Source organism: Sinocyclocheilus grahami, unplaced genomic scaffold, assembly GCF_001515645.1.
Source record: "Sinocyclocheilus grahami isolate Dianchi unplaced genomic scaffold, SAMN03320097.WGS_v1.1 scaffold736.1, whole genome shotgun sequence".
Classification (NCBI taxonomy): domain Eukaryota; kingdom Metazoa; phylum Chordata; class Actinopteri; order Cypriniformes; family Cyprinidae; genus Sinocyclocheilus; species Sinocyclocheilus grahami.
In genome coordinates, this window is record NW_015505915.1 from 215128 (window position 1) to 234700 (window position 19573).

Here is a 19573-nt window from a genome sequence, read left to right on the forward strand (position 1 = left end):
GTCCTCTTTTGGAAGGCCAAACAAAGTAGTTTCGCTTTCACAACGAAGCACACAGGGCCTTCACGACATGGCGGCGGCAGCAACAATACTACAGCGAGAATAAAAGTTACACCTTCTTTCTTTGCGTGAACATTTGGGAGGCGTTTTGCAAATCTTCCCAGATCGTGACGTAGGTATGTGGGGGCGTGTTAGAACGAGGCGTTATAGGTAGGCGTGGCTGACTCTTAACTTTTATAAAGAATATCTCTTTGGTTTTGAGACTTTAGTGTTTGCAACTTTACAGATCTTCTTTATGCACCAAGAGCTTGTAACACTCCAAAGAGAAAGGAAAAATTGAAATGGCATCATATGACCCCTTTAAAGTGTTGTAGCGTTCTCAGACAAGGACGAGGCGTTTTGATGTACAAGGGGTGTTTATTTGGGCTGTTGTCGGCCACAACCCACGCCGTACACACCCCGACTTCTAAGAGAACCGCACTTGAACCAGCGAGGCACTTTTTCTCCCCCCTCCTTCCCTCTCTTTCCCCTTACACACACACAGGGGCGGAGCCTCTTTTCACATCCAACTCGAACATCCAATAACAGTTCGCAACACAAAAATTAATACAGTGCAACACTAACATTAAGCACATTGTTATCTATAACACAACATGCTTGAACATGCTACAGTATTTTAAAATAAAAACCATTATTTTATATTGCAATAACATTTAGCAAGATTACTGTTTTTTCTGTATTTTTGATCAAAGAAATGCAGCCTTGATGAGCATAAGAGACTTCTTTAAAAAACATTACAAATCTTACTGATCCCAAACTTTTGACCGGTAGTATATATATATATATATATATATATATATATAAGGACAGAGAGTATACAAAAATCACTCAGCATGAGAGCTATCGTGGCGTATCATAAGTATAATATATATTGCATGAGTTTGTTCTGGATTCACAATCCCAGGGTTCTGCAGTGGAAATATTGATTTTCAAATGTTTACAGTTTCCATCTGTTCCATGAAGGTTGGAGAGTGGAAAAGGCTCACTGAAGTGTGTTTCTTCTTCCGCTTGCATATACAGTACTTTCCTGTGAATGTTGTCTTGTGTGAAGGATTGCGTTGTGAAAGTTCATAATGCTAGTGCTAGCTTGCGTGTGTTTGTGTTATTCCTTTTTGTGGTGGAGAGTAGTTTTGCTTTTGTAAATGCATTCAAAGAATAGTGTGATTGTGGTGTTAATTCAGTTAATTTTGGGCTGCAGGATAGTCTGTGTGTATCTGCTGATCCATACTGTTGGCTTTCACCACTAGAGTCACCATGTATCTCACAGCATTGGTTTGTGTGTGTGCGTGTGTGTGTGTGTGTGTGTGTGTGTGTGCACGTCAGACTGACAACACCGCAACCATAGATCAGGTTTTATTATGCACCAAAAGCTGATCCTCCTCTCCTTTCACAGTGTCATTCTGTTATGCAACTTAGTCACTGACTGGACAAACAAGGCCTGTATGATACTGAAATACACATATGACTTATTTATATTATAGGACTTATATTGTTTTTTTTTATTGATCCCAATATCCAATTGGTGTAACGAGCCTCTGATACCCTGATATCTGATTGTTACACACACACACACACACACACACACACACACACACACACACACACACACACAAAACAAAACTGTTATTTTGAATTGCACTGATATTTCACAAAATATTTTGATCAAACAAATTCTGCCTTGGAGAGCATAAGAGATTCATTTCAAAAACACTATTATATTATATTATATTATATTATATTATATTATTTATAATTCCCTAAACATATTTTAAACATTGGTTACAGAAAAACATAGTTAACTAAAAGTGGTAACATCTAAATTAACTGTTTTTTTAAGTCAAAAATATTATTTATCATCAGCTGAATATATTATACCAACAAAACTCATTTTTATGAATTAAATAGAAATAGCTTAGAAAGGATAAATTAGGTTACCACTTATCTGTTGGTAGATTTTGGATCTGACACACTTCTGTTAATCAGCCAATCATGTCATCTGATGCTGGTAATAATCTCAAAATGGCCAAATATCAACAAATTAACTGTCCTGGCTAATATATCGAGTTAATGATTGGTACTTGTTTGGTTTTATTCCGAACCCAACAATACAAATGCTGTTTGTTTATGTGTAAGCATACATGGACATGTGTGTGTGCATGTCTGTCTGTGGTAGTATGATGAAGGAGGTTATTAAAAGCAGAAGTCTGCCCCATTTGTCACGGTCAAGAAGTGGGGTGCAGCATGCGGGCAACCTCAAAAAATGATTAGGCAAAGATGTAGCAGTAATAAAGCCGAGCTCAGGAGGGGGAATCTGCTATTTGTTTGTGTAAAATCCATCCACACTGCAGCAAAACTTAATGAGGTGCCTCTTATGTCCTATTTTAAACCTAGCTTGGTTCAAGAGACGCTATTGTGTGAGGTTTTTCCACAGTATAAAACACATGATAAAGGAACAATTCAGGTAAATATGAAAAATAACTAATTTAACAAAAAAATCAAGCAAATTGTGTAAATATATATATATATATATATATATATATATATATATATTATATTAGGGGTGCAACGGTTCAACTTACTCACGGTTCGGTTTGTATCACGGTTTTAGAGTCACGGTTTCGGTACAGTTCGGTATGTAGTAAACTATGTTTAGGGAAAAAACTATATTGTCAAATAAAAATAAAGCAAATAAGAACACAATCTAACTACAAGCAACAGCACAAATAAATACAATAGAGCAAAGATACAAATAAAATAAAGAGTGCTTTTCAGGTCTTTTATGTAGGTCTAACATTCGTTTTTAGGTACAGAAATTGAATAAAGTAATCAAATGTAAAATAACATTGCATATTTGACTGTATAAATGAAAGATTAATCCTTATTAAAGTCACAAAAGTTATTCAATCAAGAGCAGTGATAGATTTCCGTGTTGTTGCTGTTTGATTAACATTAAGAAAGTGCTGTCACTTTAAGAGAGACACTTTAATACATATATACAGGGTGCGAATTACACAGTGACCATCAGGGGGTGGGGGGGGGGGCATTTTTTAAAGTTTTAAATAGGGCTGTCAAGTGATTATTTAAAAAAAATTAATTGCATAATGTGCCAATTAATTAATCAAATGAATCTCAAATTAATGAGATTAATTAATTAACATGTACATCATGTGCCGATTAAAGATAAAGTTATTATTAAAGATAATAGTTATTATTGTGTTAATTTAGAAAAAAAAACACTGAATAGACATTACAAAAATGAAGCTGAAATATAAGTAGCTTTAGAAAGAAATTAATTCAGCATAAAAAAATACAAATAAATAGTGAAATATGCAATTATTTGAAAAAGAAACGATACTCTGAATATAAAACTAAATGCGCCGGTAGGTGGCGGCAAATCCCTGTCTTAAGTGAGTCATTCAATCATTCAATTGATTCGTTCAAATGACTGCCTTTATGAATGGTTCAATGACTCATTGATTCACTCGATTCATTTAAAAATGTGGATTCATTAATGAAACACCGCAATTTTCATTGATGAAATTACTGACAATGTGTCTAAAATTTAATTATTCACACCTTTACTTTATCTTTAGGTAAAAACTTTTATGTAACCTACTTTTGTCTTTCTACCAGTCAATGATGATTCTGAAAGAAAGCACAGTGTTTGTTATAGTAACACATGCAGCTTTCATGCGCATCTGACTGACAGAACGGCGCGCTTGTATTTCAGCAGTTGTAACAGAGATGCTGGAGTTTGGTTAGAATCCATGAGCGGAAGTTTACTAAAGGTCAAGGCTTTAAACAGATGTCGATAATCAGGCAGAGGGTCAAATTCAGAGAAGCAAGCAGATCGTTCGTCATACACAAGGGCAGAAGCAGAGACAATAGTGGAGAGGCAGGCAATGAGTCCAAACACATATCAGTCCTATCAGGCGTCAGAGCAAAAGGGGCAGAGTACAAATACTGTGAGTCAAGAAGTCAGGCAGAATCATACTCAGGAAATCAATCAGGAACAGAGGAAGAATAGCGACTCCTGGAACTCGACGTGGACATCCCTGTGGTCTCGGTGCTGGGCGATCGGGTCTGACTCGATGAAACTCCTCGATGAGTGATGGATCCAGAATGTCCCGGGCAGCTACCCATGACCTCTCCTCAGGTCCAGTCCACCAGATACTGGAGCTGACCCCCTCTTCGTCTCGAGTCCAGTAACACATTCACGCTATATGCCGGAGTTCCATCAAAGTCCAGTGGGGGTGGTGGTTCTGGGGCTTCATGGCCAGGGTCAGCTCCCGAGTGGACGGGTTTGAGGAGGGACACATGGAAAGAGGGAGATACGATAGTTAGCAGGAAGCTCCAATTGGTATGTTACATCATTGATCTGTCTTAGTATCTTGAAAGGGCCAACATACCTGGGACTGAGCTTCCTGCTTGGTAGCCGCAACTTGATGTCCTTCGTGGAGAGCCAGACCCATTGTCCTGGTTGGTAGGGAGGGTGTGGGCGACGTAGTCTATTGGCTTGGAATTCTTGTGTTCTCACAGCTCGCTGGAGATGGACATGAGCACTGTCCCACACCCTCTCACTACGTTGAATCCAGTCGTCCACTGCAGGAACCGAGGAGGGTTCGCCAGACCCCGGGAACAGAGACGGTTGGAATCCTAGGATGCACTGGAAGGGGGTTAGACCTGTAGAGGAGTGAGTCAGAGAGTTTTGGGCGTATTCCGCCCATGGCAAGAACTCAGACCATCTGTGCTGTTCACGGCTGCAGTAGCTTCGGAGATACCTTCCTATTTCCTGGTTGAGTCGTTCGACTTGTCCGTTGGCTTGTGGGTGATAGCCTGAAGTGAAACTGATGTTGATATCCAACTGATTGCAGAATGCCCTCCAGACCTGAGACATGAATTGGGTACCTCGGTCACTGACTATGTCCTCTGGTAGTCCATATATCCTATAAATATGTGAAGAGGGTTTGAGCGGTTTCCATGGCAGTGGGTAGTGGAATAAGACGGCAGGACTTCGAGAAACGGTCAATGATAACCAGTATAGTAGTGTTATTATTGGATGGTGGGAGGTCAGTGATGAAGTCGATAGATCCCAGGAGACTGGGGCTAGGATGATCGAGCTGGGTAGGATGGGACCGGTGATATGATGCTCTGTGGAGAAATCATATTGTCGGGAAAGAGCGTCTGCTTTTCCATTCTTGCTGCTAGGCCGATAAGTTACAGTAAAGTTGAAGTGTGTGAAGAATAATGCCGGGGGTTAAGACGCTTGGCACTCTTTATATATATTCAAGATTCTTATGGTCTGTAATCACTTGGAAGGGATGAAGAGCTCCCTCAAGCCAGTGACACCATTCTTTGATCGCTGCTTTCATGGAGAGTAGTTCCTTATTTCCAACATCATAGTTGCGCTCAGCGGAGGTTAGTTTTCTGGAGAAGAAAGCACATGGATACAATTTGCTTGGTTGTCCTTGTCGCTGAGAGAGTATAGCACCTATGCCACAGTCTGAGGCATCCATATAATTCATTCTCTAAGAGCCGAGAAAGGACTGTTCTGACATGGGAAATGTGCTCGTGTTCTGTCTTGGAAAATACAAGGATATCACCGATGTATGCAACCACAAATTTATTCAGGAGGTCCTTGAAGATTTCATTTATGAAAGATTGGAACACAGCGGGAGAGTTGGGCAGCCCATACGGCATTACCTTGTATTCATAGTGCCCCCTAGTGGTGAGAAAAGCTGTTTTCCATTCATCCCCTTCTTTGATTCTGATGAGATTATATGCACTTCTAAGATCGAGTTTGGTGTAGATTTAGGCTTCTCTGAGTTGTTCTAGTGCTGATGGCACTAAAGGAAGGGGATAGTGAAACTTAACAGTAATATTATTCAGTCCTCTATAATCAATACACAGTCTTAGTCCACCATCTTTCTTCTCCACGAAGAAGAATCCTGCAGCTGCTGGGGAGGTTGATAGTCGGATAAAACCGGATTTCAAGGGTTCATCCACATACTCTTCCATGGCTTGACTTTCGTTTCTGGAAAGTGGATATACTTTACTCTTGGGGTTTGTGTGTTAGGCAGGAGATCGATGGCACAGTCCCCAGGTCTATGTGGAGGAAGTTGTGTGGCTTTCACCTTGCTGAATACATCAGAGAGATCTTGATAACAATCCCCTTCTTTGATTCTGATGAGATTATATGCACTTCTAAGATCGAGTTTGGTGTAGATTTAGGCTTCTCTGAGTTGTTCTAGTGCTGATGGCACTAAAGGAAGGGGATAGTGAAACTTAACAGTAATATTATTCAGTCCTCTATAATCAATACACTGTCTTAGTCCACCATCTTTCTTCTCCAAGAAAAATCCTGCAGCTGCTGGGGAGGTTGATGGTCGGATAAAACCGGATTTTAAGGCTTCATCCACATACTCTTCCATGTCCACCATCTTTCTTCTCCACGAAGAAGAATCCTGCAGCTGCTGGGGAGGTTGATAGTCGGATAAAACCGGATTTCAAGGGTTCATCCACATACTCTTCCATGGCTTGACTTTCGTTTCTGGAAAGTGGATATACTTTACTCTTGGGGTTTGTGTGTTAGGCAGGAGATCGATGGCACAGTCCCCAGGTCTATGTGGAGGAAGTTGTGTGGCTTTCACCTTGCTGAATACATCAGAGAGATCTTGATAACAATGGGGAACATTAACTTTCTTGTGTGTCTCAGGGCTTTCCACACTGGTTGCGAGACATGGTTGGGGTGTTGCAGTGATACAGTGACTCATACAGAAAGATGACCAGCGTGTCAATTCACCTTGATGCCATGAGAGTTCGGGGTCGTGAGTAGAGAGCCATGGATATCCTAAAACAAGTGCCTGTTTGGGAGAGTCGATGATGTAAAAGGCAATGGATTCCTTATGAAGGGTTCCAACTTGGAGGGTGAGTGTTTTGGTCTGGTGAGTGATGCCTCTTCCAATCAATTCACCATCGATAGCCTTGACTTGGATAGGTGGGGTGCACATTTGTGTAGGGATTTGATATTTGGTTACGATGTCCTGGTGGATGAGATTCAGGACGGCTCCGGAGTCAATCAGTCAATCAGGTCAAGAGAGAGAGTATCAGTCCTTAAGACAACAGGGAGTGTGAATGACTTGTTGCTTAAAAGGGCAAAATGTTCAATATTTACCCGGGGATTATTTTGAAGCTTGTGGGGGCATCCTAAACTGCGGTGGCAGTTTTTTACTGATTTACCACAGTAAAAACACAGTCATTGATGTTGTCTCCGTTCTTTCTCACTCTCAGATAGTCGGGACGCATTTATTTGCATGGGTTCCTTAGCGGAAGACATTTCCAAAGGGTTGGGTGTGAGATCGTTGGTTCGCCCACCTTTTCCACTTCTCCTTTTAGGAGCTTGTCTCATGAGGTTATCAATCCTGATGGTGAGTGTGACAAAATCGGAGAAGGAGGACTCCTCATCCTTGCATGCAAGTTCTGCCTGAAGATTGCCGTTGATACTTTTGTGAAACATAGCTTTTAAAGCGACATCATTCCATCCACTCTGGGCAGCGAGCATTCTGAATTCAATGGCAAACTCAGCAGCGGAACGATTACCTTGTGTCAGATTGATGAGCTGTGTCGAAACGTCCTTTCCGCCGTGAGGATATTCAAACACTTCACGGAGTTGTTTAATGAAGTATGTCACTGAATTCCTCAGGCGTGAATCCGAGTCCCAAACAACTGCTGCCCAGTCGATAGCTCTGCCCATCAACAGTGTCATGATGAAAGCGCAATTTTTGCCCTCTGATTCGAATCTCTCTCCTTGATGATCCAGATAAACTTGTACTTGGCGAATGAAGCCCTTGCATTGCTCAGCGGTACCGTCAAATTTGTCAGGAAGAGCGAGACTTACGGTCTTAGGAGTGGGTGGAGGGAGAGATCGAATGTAGTGCGTCAGGTGTTCGTTGACGGTCTGCAGCTTGGTGAGTTGTTCCTGATATTTCTGGAGCATTTCAGCTTGGCATGAGAATGCTGCTTGCAGATTCGACACTTCCGCTGGATTCATAGGTGGCGAAGTATTCTGTAACAGAGACGCTGGAGTTTTGTTAGAATCCATGAGCAGAAGTTTATTAAAGGTCAAGGCTTTAAACAGATGTCGATAATCAGGCAGAGGGTCAAAGTCAGAGAAGCAAGCAGATCGTTCGTCATACACAAGGGCAGAAGCAGAGACAATAGTGGAGAGGCAGGCAATGAGTCCAAACACAAACATCAGTCCTATCAGGCGTCAGAACAAAAGGGGCAGAGTACAAATACTGTGAGTCAAGAAGTCAGGCAGAATCATACACAGGAAATCAATCAGGAACAGAGGAAGAATAACGCTTGGTAAGGCAGATAAACTGGCAATACTTCGCGATCAGCACATGGACTGGTCTCAGTTTATATGAGAGTCAAACAGGAAGTGAAAGCAGAGGAAGCAGAGGGAGTGGAGCACGGTCAGTACTCGGGCGAGGGCTCCCTCTGCTGGCTTGGCGTTACAGTGGTGCTGTTAATGTTATGGATATTTTAGCAAATAGTTTGCTCCATAAATTCAGTTCAGCAGCATTAAGTTGAATAGGGTAAAACTTTATCACTCGACTGAATCTACACCTGCATTTTAGGTGTTCTTGCTCCGTCCAAGCAATAAATGCACGTCTTTGATTGAGCGCTGTAGCATATTCTTCAACTGCTCAGGTACTGTCAATACAACCCATTTCAGGAGCTGCCAAAATTATATTTTAAAATCAGTTAGGGCTGTAGAATCTCTTTTTTACCTTTTTATAACCTGAAGAACCTTCTTTCGCCACAAAGAACCATTTATGAAACAGAAAGGTTTTTCAGATGTTAAAGGTTCTTTATGGAACGATTTATACAAAAAGGTTCTTCTATGTCATCGTGAAGCACCTTTATTTTTAAGAGTGTATATGGAAAAAATGAAATATTAATATTAAATATTAAAATAGAAAAACGGTTATTTTAAATTGTTGTAATATTATTTTGTTTTTGTTTTGTTTATTAAAAGAAGTCTCTTATGACCAAGGCTGCATTTATTTGATAAAACATACACACACACACACACACACACACACACACAGAGCAAAAACAGTAATACTAAATAATATTACAACAATTTAAAATAACAGTTTTTCTATTTTAATATTTAATATTAATATTTAATATTTTAAGATGTAATTTTCCCCTGTGATAGCAAGCTGAGTCCTTCGGAAATTATTCTAATATGCTAATTTGCCATTTAATAACTATTTCTTATTATTATCAATGTTAGAATCGTATTATTTTTTGTGGAAAATGTGAAACACTATTCAAAAGTTGCAAAGATGCATAAAACTGATCAAGAGTGACAGTAAAGCATTTATATTGTGACAAATGGTTGTTCTTTTGAAATTTCTATTCATAAAAAAATATATTATATATTATATATATATACTTTACTATAAACTGAGGGACAAATCAAAAATGGTGCAGGATGATATTGCTGAAATGCGCTCCATCAGTGACTCACACGCTGCTTGAGTTTTTAAATGTTTATCTGTCTTTCTCCTTAAGCTTTAATCTACCCCTTATTTCAAAGTCACAGTGATGTATGTACACGTCAGATCAGGCATGTGCAATCGTCTTTATTAGTGTGAGCAATGCTGCTAAAATGCTTTTGCATGATTCTAGTTTGATGGCCTCATATTTTTGGGATGTGTGACCATGGAAATTTGTGCCAACAGGTGCTTGTGAGAACTTCCTGTGGCGGTGTTACTTGAGCTGCTTTCTCTCCCAGCCAATTATGTCTTAATTAGAGATGTGTGATCTTGCTAAAATAGAATGGTGTTACTATAGGATCATTTGGAGAAGTGAGTGGTGCGGAGAGTGCGAGAAATGATGAGGGAGGAAGGTTTTTGAGGATTCCTCTTCCTATCTCTGTCTTTGAATTCCCATGGGGCTGCAGACACACTTGAAAGCTGTGAAGTGTGCTGTTCTGCCTGCATTCTCCTCGTAATTGGCCAAATGCTGCATTGGGAAAGATTTAGGGAGGTAGGAAGGCATGGCAAAGAAACTCCTGCGTCTGTCTCTAAAACTCTCAATCTATGTTTTTCTTTTGGCTTCACTCATCTCTCTGTTCTTCACATCTTCTGTTTTTTTTTTGTTTTTTTTTGTTAATATAGGGCTTTTGTTCCAATACCTAGTGTGCTGCCTCGCTGTCTGCATAGACAGATGTCTTCTAGAACAGCAGCTTCCTAACTGTCATGGAAACTCAAAAGTGACTGGTTTTGAAAACTCTTCATAGGCAGCAACTCTGCATGGGAGACTCGATTCAACTTCAATAGAGTTTGGCATTAGCATGATACTAAAAATGACTCTCATAAGAATAAAGATACATAACACACATATGCACAAAATAATGCACTTTAATGAACTATAACCAAGTAATTTAATTAACTATTAATAACTGGACAAATATAAATAGTTTATTATTATTATTACTATAATTTTTTTATGAAATGCAAATTTCATATAGAATTAAATCACCTACATAACTAAATCCTATATATAAATACACTGTATAATAATAATAATAATAAAGTATATTTATAAAGTATATTTAAATAATAAAGTGTTATTAGAATTATTTAATGAAATATAACTTTTATGTAGAATGCAATTTAAATTCCTATAAATTCACTGTAAATAAATGTACTCTACATTATATTAACAATGTAATAATAACAACAACAAGTATATTTAAGTACTAAAGTATTATTATTTAATAAAAAATATGAGTTTCATATAGAATCAAATGTATCATCGAAAAAAAAATATTACCTAAAAAATTCTTATAATATAAAATATTACATTATATTATATTAAAAATACATAACATATTTTGGATAAAAATACATTTTTAATTAACTGTAAGCGAAGTGTTAATATCAATAGTTATTATTATTATCATCATTATCATCATCATTAGTTTTCAATTAAATATAATTTTTCATATGGAATTAAATGTATTACTTTGAATAAACCGTCTCTGCGTGAGATCTGAAATAATAGACTAAAAACAAATATTCTTATTGTATACATCACAGTAGACATCACTAAATGTAGTGGTTTTACGTACGATATATTATGTTCATTTAAATTTTGTTAATTATATATTGATGTAGTTTTATACTCTAATAATTGTATTATTTAATTGCACTGTGTATTATATTATATTATATTAGAGTTATACTATATTATATTATATAATTATATAATATAATATAATATAATTATATAATATAATATTATATTATATTATATTATATAATTATATAATATAATATAGTATAACTCTAATATACTATATTATATTATATAATTATAATTATAACTCAAGTGTTGTTTGTGTTTGGCATTCCAAATAAAAACATTTTGTCTTGTGACGTTCTACAAATATCCCGTACTCCTCTCATTCTGGGATTTCCTTTTCCACAAAGGAAAATGTGGCTGAAATGATGTATCTTAGAGGGCATCATAATTAAGCTGCCTACATTTTAGAACAGGTTTGCGTGGGGATCGCGTCTTATGATACCTTAACATGCTGCCTATGAAGGCAGCTCACTAGATTTTGGAACAGAGCATCTGTCTGCCTCTCTCTCTCCTCCCATCCAGTGTTGGGGAAAGTTACTTTTAAAAGTAATGCATTACAATATTGCGTTACTCCATAAAAAAGTAACTAATTACATTACTTAGTTACTTTTTATGGAAAGTAATGCGTTACGTTACTTTTGCGTTACTTTTTAAATCTGGACAGGGCTTGCTTGTTTGTTTTTAAAATAAAAAAGTTATATTTTTGGCAAATATAAAAGCCTTTTCACACCAAAAGTGAAATGAATAAGACTCATGCTGAAGGGAAAGTACATTTACGTCCGTACAGTAGAATGCAGAAGAAGAAATTTCAACACACTTCAGCAATAAAAAAAGACACACAAATGTGTGTCTAGAGTAATTTTTGCTTATTAGTATGATTAAACTGGATCATCGAAGGTCAGAAGCAAATACATTGGTTAATAGAATGGGATTAAATACATAAAGGATATTTGAAAGTTATCTGATTACGTAAAGCGTTACTTGTAATGCATTACACCCAACACTGCTCCCATCTTTCTTTTTTGTGTGTGATGTGTGTGTGCATGTACGAGAAAGCAGGATTGATTGCCTGTGGCTGACATCGGAACACTATACCTTAAAGGGGTCATATGATGCTTTTTTAAAGATCATTATTTAGTGTATTTGGTGTAACAGAATATGTTGACATGACTAGATTGTCATAGCTAAGTCAGAATTACCTCCTCTCCTAGGTTCACAAAATGGTTGTCCATAAAATGCATTGCTGTTCTGTTGTAAGTAATCTTAAAGATTCCTAAATGCATCTACTTCTGGAAGGCCAAATAAAGTGCTTTTGCTTTCGCCTAGAAACACACAGCGTCTCCCTGACATGCTGCTTCAACACTAACTGCGGTTACTGAAACCACGCCTTCTTTCTTTGCGTGAACGTTTGGGCGGCATTATGCTAATATTTCCACATAGTGAGGTAGATATGTGGGGGCGTGTTAGAACAAGCCGTTTTAGGGGGGCGTGGCAGAGTCTTAACTTTGATAAAGAATATCTCTTTGGTTTTGAGACTTTAGTCTTTGCAACTTCAGGGATCTTATCTATGCACAATCAGCTTGTAACACTCCAAAGAGAAAGGAAAACTTGAAATCGCATCATATAACCCCTTTAAACACGACTGCAGGCTTTTAATCATTGATAGGTTTTTACTGGAATCAGGCAGGCTACGGGGCAGCCCTGTGCTTATGCTAGAATCTGCTGATTCACTCTCTGCTCTTTCAGATCTTGTATTCAAGCCTTTATTTTATGCATATATGTTGTTTGTGTTTAGTACATGTGAGACAGCAAGAGAGTGTGTTCATGTTCGTGAATGCAGGCACTCCTCAGGGACTTGTGAACACAGCTGCCTTTGAGACAGGTATAAAAGACAGAGGGACAAAAGAATAGAATTATTCTCACAACTTTTCAATTCTATATAACTGTAGGAAACCTGAATGCATTGAAAAGTCAAGTCATAAATATTATTCAACATCACCGAAACAACTAAAACCTAACTGAAAACAATTTTTTATGGGTTGAAGCAACATTTCTCATTTCAATTTACTAACCGAAATAACAATTCATAAAGTAACTATATAGACATTTAAAAAACAACTACTAAAAATGACAAAAACAGACTAAAACTTCAACTAAAATTCAAATGAAAATATAAAAATAAAAACGAATTCAAAATATTAATAAAAACTATAATATTTTCTTAGTGATACTAACCATGTGATACTAAAAGTGATACTAAACACTGCTGTCAAATACCCTCTTTTTTATTTTCCTCCATGTTTATTTTTCAATATTACATTCCATCAAATTAACTAGCCTGCGTTCTTTATAGGAATAGTTCTCCCAAAAATCTAAATTCAGACATAATTTATTCACCCTTATATCATATTCTGCAGCCAATATTTGTGTAAGACAGATTGTAGCGCTGCTTTCTGGAGTGCAGTTCACTCCTTCACTAGTTTTCATACTCTAATTATGCAGTGTGAATGTGTATGCCAGAGCGCTTTGCTTCCTTATTTTCGGTGAACTGCCCAGCTTTCAGTAATTCTCCTTATAATTTACATTCCAACCCTCTTGTTCTCTATTTAAACTAGCCTTTACTATTTTTACCCACTGATTATTAAAGCGAGTTGCATGGCAAGTGTGGACTGGTTGCTCGCTGTATGCTAGTCTCAGCTTCAGGCCAATGAACCATCGACTGACCATCTGGTTACACACACAAATAGCAAGCTCCGGTCTGATTGGCTGTCTTGATTTCAGATCAGTTCACAGGGAAATAGCAACTGTAGAAAAAGATTTTCTTTAAAGGCTCTTTAAACACTGTGGTCATGTGTTGTAGATGTGTTAGATCGACAATAGATTTGAACACACGCATATTAGCAGCACCTCTCAGTATTATTCATGAGACAGGTGCTTTTTCAGCCATTTTGAAGAACTGGTTGCAAATACAAATTTGCATGATCCAAAGGTCCAAGGGATTTTAATGTGTTCCCAAGATGCAGACAGACTGACAGCCCTTCTTTAAAGTCCAACACCTCTGATTTGTTTTTCATGGTAGAAATTAGTTTGTAACACTGTTTATTTTAATTGGTTATTTAAGACCAAGAGGATGATGATGATAATAATAACTATTCTTATTGTTGTTGTTGTTGTTGTTTACTTATTATTATTATTATACAGATCATATATAAACGATTTTTAAAAATGTGCCAGAAAAAAAGCACTTGTTGCCTTGTTCAAATGTTTTAAAAATAACAACAACAATAATAATAATAATACTAATAATACATATTATTATTGTTATTATTATTATACAGGTCATATATAAACAATAAAAAATGTGCCACAAAAAACACTTGACGCCTTGTTCATATGTTTTAAAAACAACAACAACAGCCACAACAACAACAACAACAATAATAATAATAATAATTATTATTATTATTAGTATTATTATTATTACTATTATTAAACATAAAGAAAAGTGACCAGTTTTTATTGTTTATGTATGACTTTAATAATAATAATAATAATAATTTATTATTATTATTATTATTATTAAAGATGAAGTGTTTCATGAAATTAAATGACCAGTTTATTTGAATTGTTTATATATGAGTTTAATAATAATAATAATCATATTTTAATATTTCTTTGGAATGCTTCCAAAAGTAAATCTGAAACAAGATTTTGCCATTTTGTAGGTGTTTATTTGACCCCCCCCCCCCTAAAAATATTCACAAATGCATTCACATATATCTTGCAATGCTGAGTGCAAATGAAAATATTTATTTGTAAAATTAGAAACAACAGATAAAAATATCAAATGTATTTTTGGATTGTATATACAGTGGGTACGGAAAGTATTCAGACCCCCTTAAATTTTTCACTCTTTGGAGCAATTTTGAATTGCCCTTGCATTAGTGAAAATTTCTGATACAGTTTTAACTACATAATAGTGAACCAGTGTGCCTCCAGCTTTTATTTTCCCCTCTATTCAAACTGTGCAGAGACCTGGCCTGTGCTGAAATGTGTAGCGTTTGGCTTTAAGCACCCTGGACAGTTCCACAGCACACGGTGTGCTCATCTCATTGCAGTCCTGCCTCTAATGCTACTGCTGATATCCATGCTACACAATGCAGCCTCTCACACACCACAAGCTCTACTGTATGTCCTAATGCCATCTTGATTTAGAAACCGCTTCAGTCCAGTTCTTGCCCCCGCTCAACTTTGCATGCGCAATTTGTGGAGTTATTTGCGTATGTTTTCACACAGAGGTTTGGACGGCGAACACTTTTTTCATCTGCACTGGGTTTTACTTTCCCCATCTCTTATCTTATCCTGGTTCTTTCTCTCTTCTCTCTAGAGATTAGATAATAAAACAGCACCACCTTTCCCCGTTCTCTCTCTCTCTCTTTCTAACACACACATGCTCCCTCCCCCACTGATAGGATCTCTAGAGGATGGAGTGGATTAATGACCTCGCTGGAGAGGGCCAGAGCTCTCCAAATCACCCGCTCATGATCACTGTGTGTGTGTGTGTGTCTGTGTGTTGTTTTACACTGCCACATACACTTATTTCTACTACTGTATATATATGCAAGCAAAACCAGTCGTACTGTTGCATTGAATTCAACCGGCTGAAAGCCAGACCCGTTCAGCCATGAATTCAAGCCGATCTGAGCACTGCACAGAGCTGTCCTTGTCTTCCTTGTTAATTATATACACCAGTCTCCTGCTGTGTATTTGTTTGTCTCCGCAGCAGTTTCCTCTCTTCCTGTGACAATATTTAACAGACCTCCAGTTCTCCCAGTGGAGAGCCTGTCCCCTTCCCTCCGCTCCGACTGCAGGCTTCAGCAGGCCCATTTACGACTGTGATAGGAAACATATGGACAGAAACACACTACACGATCCGGCAGGCTTCATATGAGCAGCTGTAGTTAGTGCTGCTCGCACTATTGCTCTATTGCTTAGGGTTGGGATTTGAAGAAAGCTCTCAGTATTAAAATGTGTTTGTGCTACATGAATGATACTTATTTGCTAAGCAGACATGATTTTCTTCTTGTGAACAGTAAAATGGGCAAAAAATGTATGTAGATGGGCACTGCACGAGGGACTGAAGTCATATCTAGAGACCAGAATATTGTAGAGGCTTGACGGTGGTCTTTTTTAAGCAAAGAATCATTGAAACCACACAGAATACCCTAGCATCCACATAACAATGCTCTAAAAAGTACACCGAAACACCTTGCGACAGCAACCAATCCACAACATCTTAACTTTTATTTTTTCAATTATTTTATTTATTTGATAAATAGGAAGTTCAATGAACAACATTTATTTGAAATAGACATCTTTTGTAACTTTATAAATGTTGTTTGAATAATTAATTTTCTTATATTGTATTAATATATATATATATATATACACACACACACACACACACACACACACACACACACAGTAGTGTTGGTTAATGTTAATTTACGCACATACTACTATATTATTATAATTATTATTTAAAGTTGTATAAATTAACATTTGTTAATGTATTATGAAGAAAAATGAATTAAATATGAACAATATATTTATGAATAAAGATGAACAATATATTTACAAATTACCATTAACCTAGATGAATAAATGCTGTAAAAAAATGTTTTCATTGTTAGTCTTTGACACGTAACGCATTAATTAATAATAACATATTTCTTAACTGCATTTCCATAACATTTTTGCACCTTTCTCTTCTGTTTGCAGCCAAAAAAGCAGCCGATGGTTCTGTCATCCCGAACGGCTACTGTGACTTCTGTCTAGGAGGCTCTAAGAAAACAGGCTGTCCTGAAGATCTAATTTCCTGTGCGGACTGCGGCCGATCAGGTGCGACCAAGCCCATGTAAGCTCCGCACGGAAATGGGATTTATTAATTTTCTCAACATATTACCTTTTTTTTGGGCTCTTACAGGTCATCCGTCGTGCCTGCAGTTCACGGTCAACATGACGGCGGCGGTGAGGACCTACCGCTGGCAGTGCATTGAATGCAAATCCTGCAGCCTGTGCGGAACATCAGAGAACGATGTAAGTCAACTGAACCAAGCAACTTACTTTTCCAGTGCAATCGTTGTTGTGTTTCTGAACTGTTTAATCCAAGGCCCCAGCACTGGTGTTTGGGGACACGTCCATACAAGGATCAACTTGCATTATTTTTACAGGATCAGCTTTTATTCTGTGATGATTGTGACAGAGGGTATCACATGTATTGTCTAAGCCCCCCTATGTCGGAGCCTCCGGAGGGTATGTGCTATGTGTTTTACATTGTGTTTAAAAATAAAATAAGAAGAAGAAGAATCATATTCTTAATCACTATTTTTGTACTTGTAAAAATGCATAAAATAGTTACTTTCATTTATATGAATATAAATATATATTTATTTTCATATAAATTCATATAATATCAAATAAATGTATAAGTATACACACACTCACAAGTATACAAACATATATAATATTAAGAAAATAGATAGATAGATAGATAATTTCAACATTTACTAATATATACTGTATATATATATATATATACATATATATATATATATACATATTAGTGCTGTCAAAATTAACGATGAATTTTTCAGTTTAACATGTTAAAAATATTAAATGCAATTAACACAGGGGCGGAGCTAGGGCCACCCCACTCACAACTGCTGCTTCGGTCTCTTTATTTTCTTGACAAGAATTGCATTTATTTAGACTCAGAACTGTCTTTATAACCACAACAAACGGGAGAATTTTCAGATGTGCACTACAACTTCGCTTCAGCGCCAGACGCTAATCAAACAAGCATGGAAACGGTACAGGTGATGAGGGAGCATCAGTAGAACAACAGTGAACTGCGGTCAGATGAGATGTTGTCAGGCCATATGTCAGTAAAAACAAATGTTCCTGTCCTGTCAGCTGTTATACTGTGCTCGGAACATGTGCTCTTCAATTGCACGCACAAATGCGGCTGCACGCGCTGTAGCCTGTATCATTTAATATTAAAGTGCAAAACAAACTACGAGCATGCAATGTCAAAGTTATGTCGTCAGTTAAGGCATGAAGTTACCAAAAAGGCGATTAAAGCTGCCTTAAAACTGGGCATGTAAGCATTTGTTATATATGAGTCACATTTAAGAACATGTCTTTGAAATGCAGTGGTTTTCAAAACTGTCCTGGAGCAACCCAGCACTGTCTCCCTCATCTATAACACCCCATTCAACTCGTCAGCTCATTATAGAGACTTTAAGAGCTGAAGTGGGTCAGAAAAGGTAAAGAGTTGTGAGAAACTATGACGCGTGTCAGATCCCCATCATGTTCAGCAGCAGACGCTCTTAAAGCAGACAGAATAACCAAATAACCCAGCTGCTGTGATAAAAGAAACAAGAGAAAATCAATAAGTTTTGTAAGCTTTATGGATTCATCTATATTTAATTTAGAATTTAGTGTTTAAAAACTTTATCAATCATTTTATATCAATATGTATATATATATATAAATTTTCTACTTGCAGAAGGGCACAAGTAGCTAAATATGACATTTATTATAATGGGTTTATGTGACAATTGTTTTAAGTTCACGTAAATTAGAAGTAACTTTTTAAAGTCTAATAAATGTTAAAACTGATAGTTCTCAATTATACTGTAATGTTGAATGGCTATAGCCAATCGTTAAATATTTTGGGGGAAAAAAAATTTCCTATAGAGACATCAGTAGTATTGGTAACAGTGATTCTCGCCTTCAGTCATAAAAAAATGTCATTAAACAAATATTAAAAATATACTGTCTTTATGTTAATTTGAAGATTATATATATTAATATGAAGATGAATGTGAAATTATTGCAATATAAAAGTATATTTAAAAACTTAAATGTTAGGTGGGACCGTGGGATTAATTATGATTAATCACGATTAATTTCAGAAAAATATGTGATTAATTTGTTAATTTTTTTAATTGATTGACACAGCACTAATATATATATATATATATATAGTATTATATAGTAATATATCTAATCTGTTATTTTTATTAATTAATATCAATTGATAAATAGTATAAAGACTGTGACAAATGCATCGTGTAACATTAATGTTAACTAACTAACTAAATAAATAAATGTCTAACTTTTGCCAAAAATATAATATAATATAATATATACACAGAAAAAAATTATGTTTAAAAAAGGTTAAGAGTTAAGAAGTGTGTGTGTGTGTGTATATATATATATATATATATATATATATATATATACACTGTATATATATATATATATATATATATATATATATATA

The 19573-nt window shown here is 36.6% G+C and overlaps 1 pseudogene; it reads left to right on the plus strand.

The window, feature by feature from the left end:
* Positions 1-19573, plus strand: part of LOC107560631 (zinc finger protein neuro-d4-like) — a 69950-nt pseudogene that overhangs the window by 48989 nt on the left and 1388 nt on the right.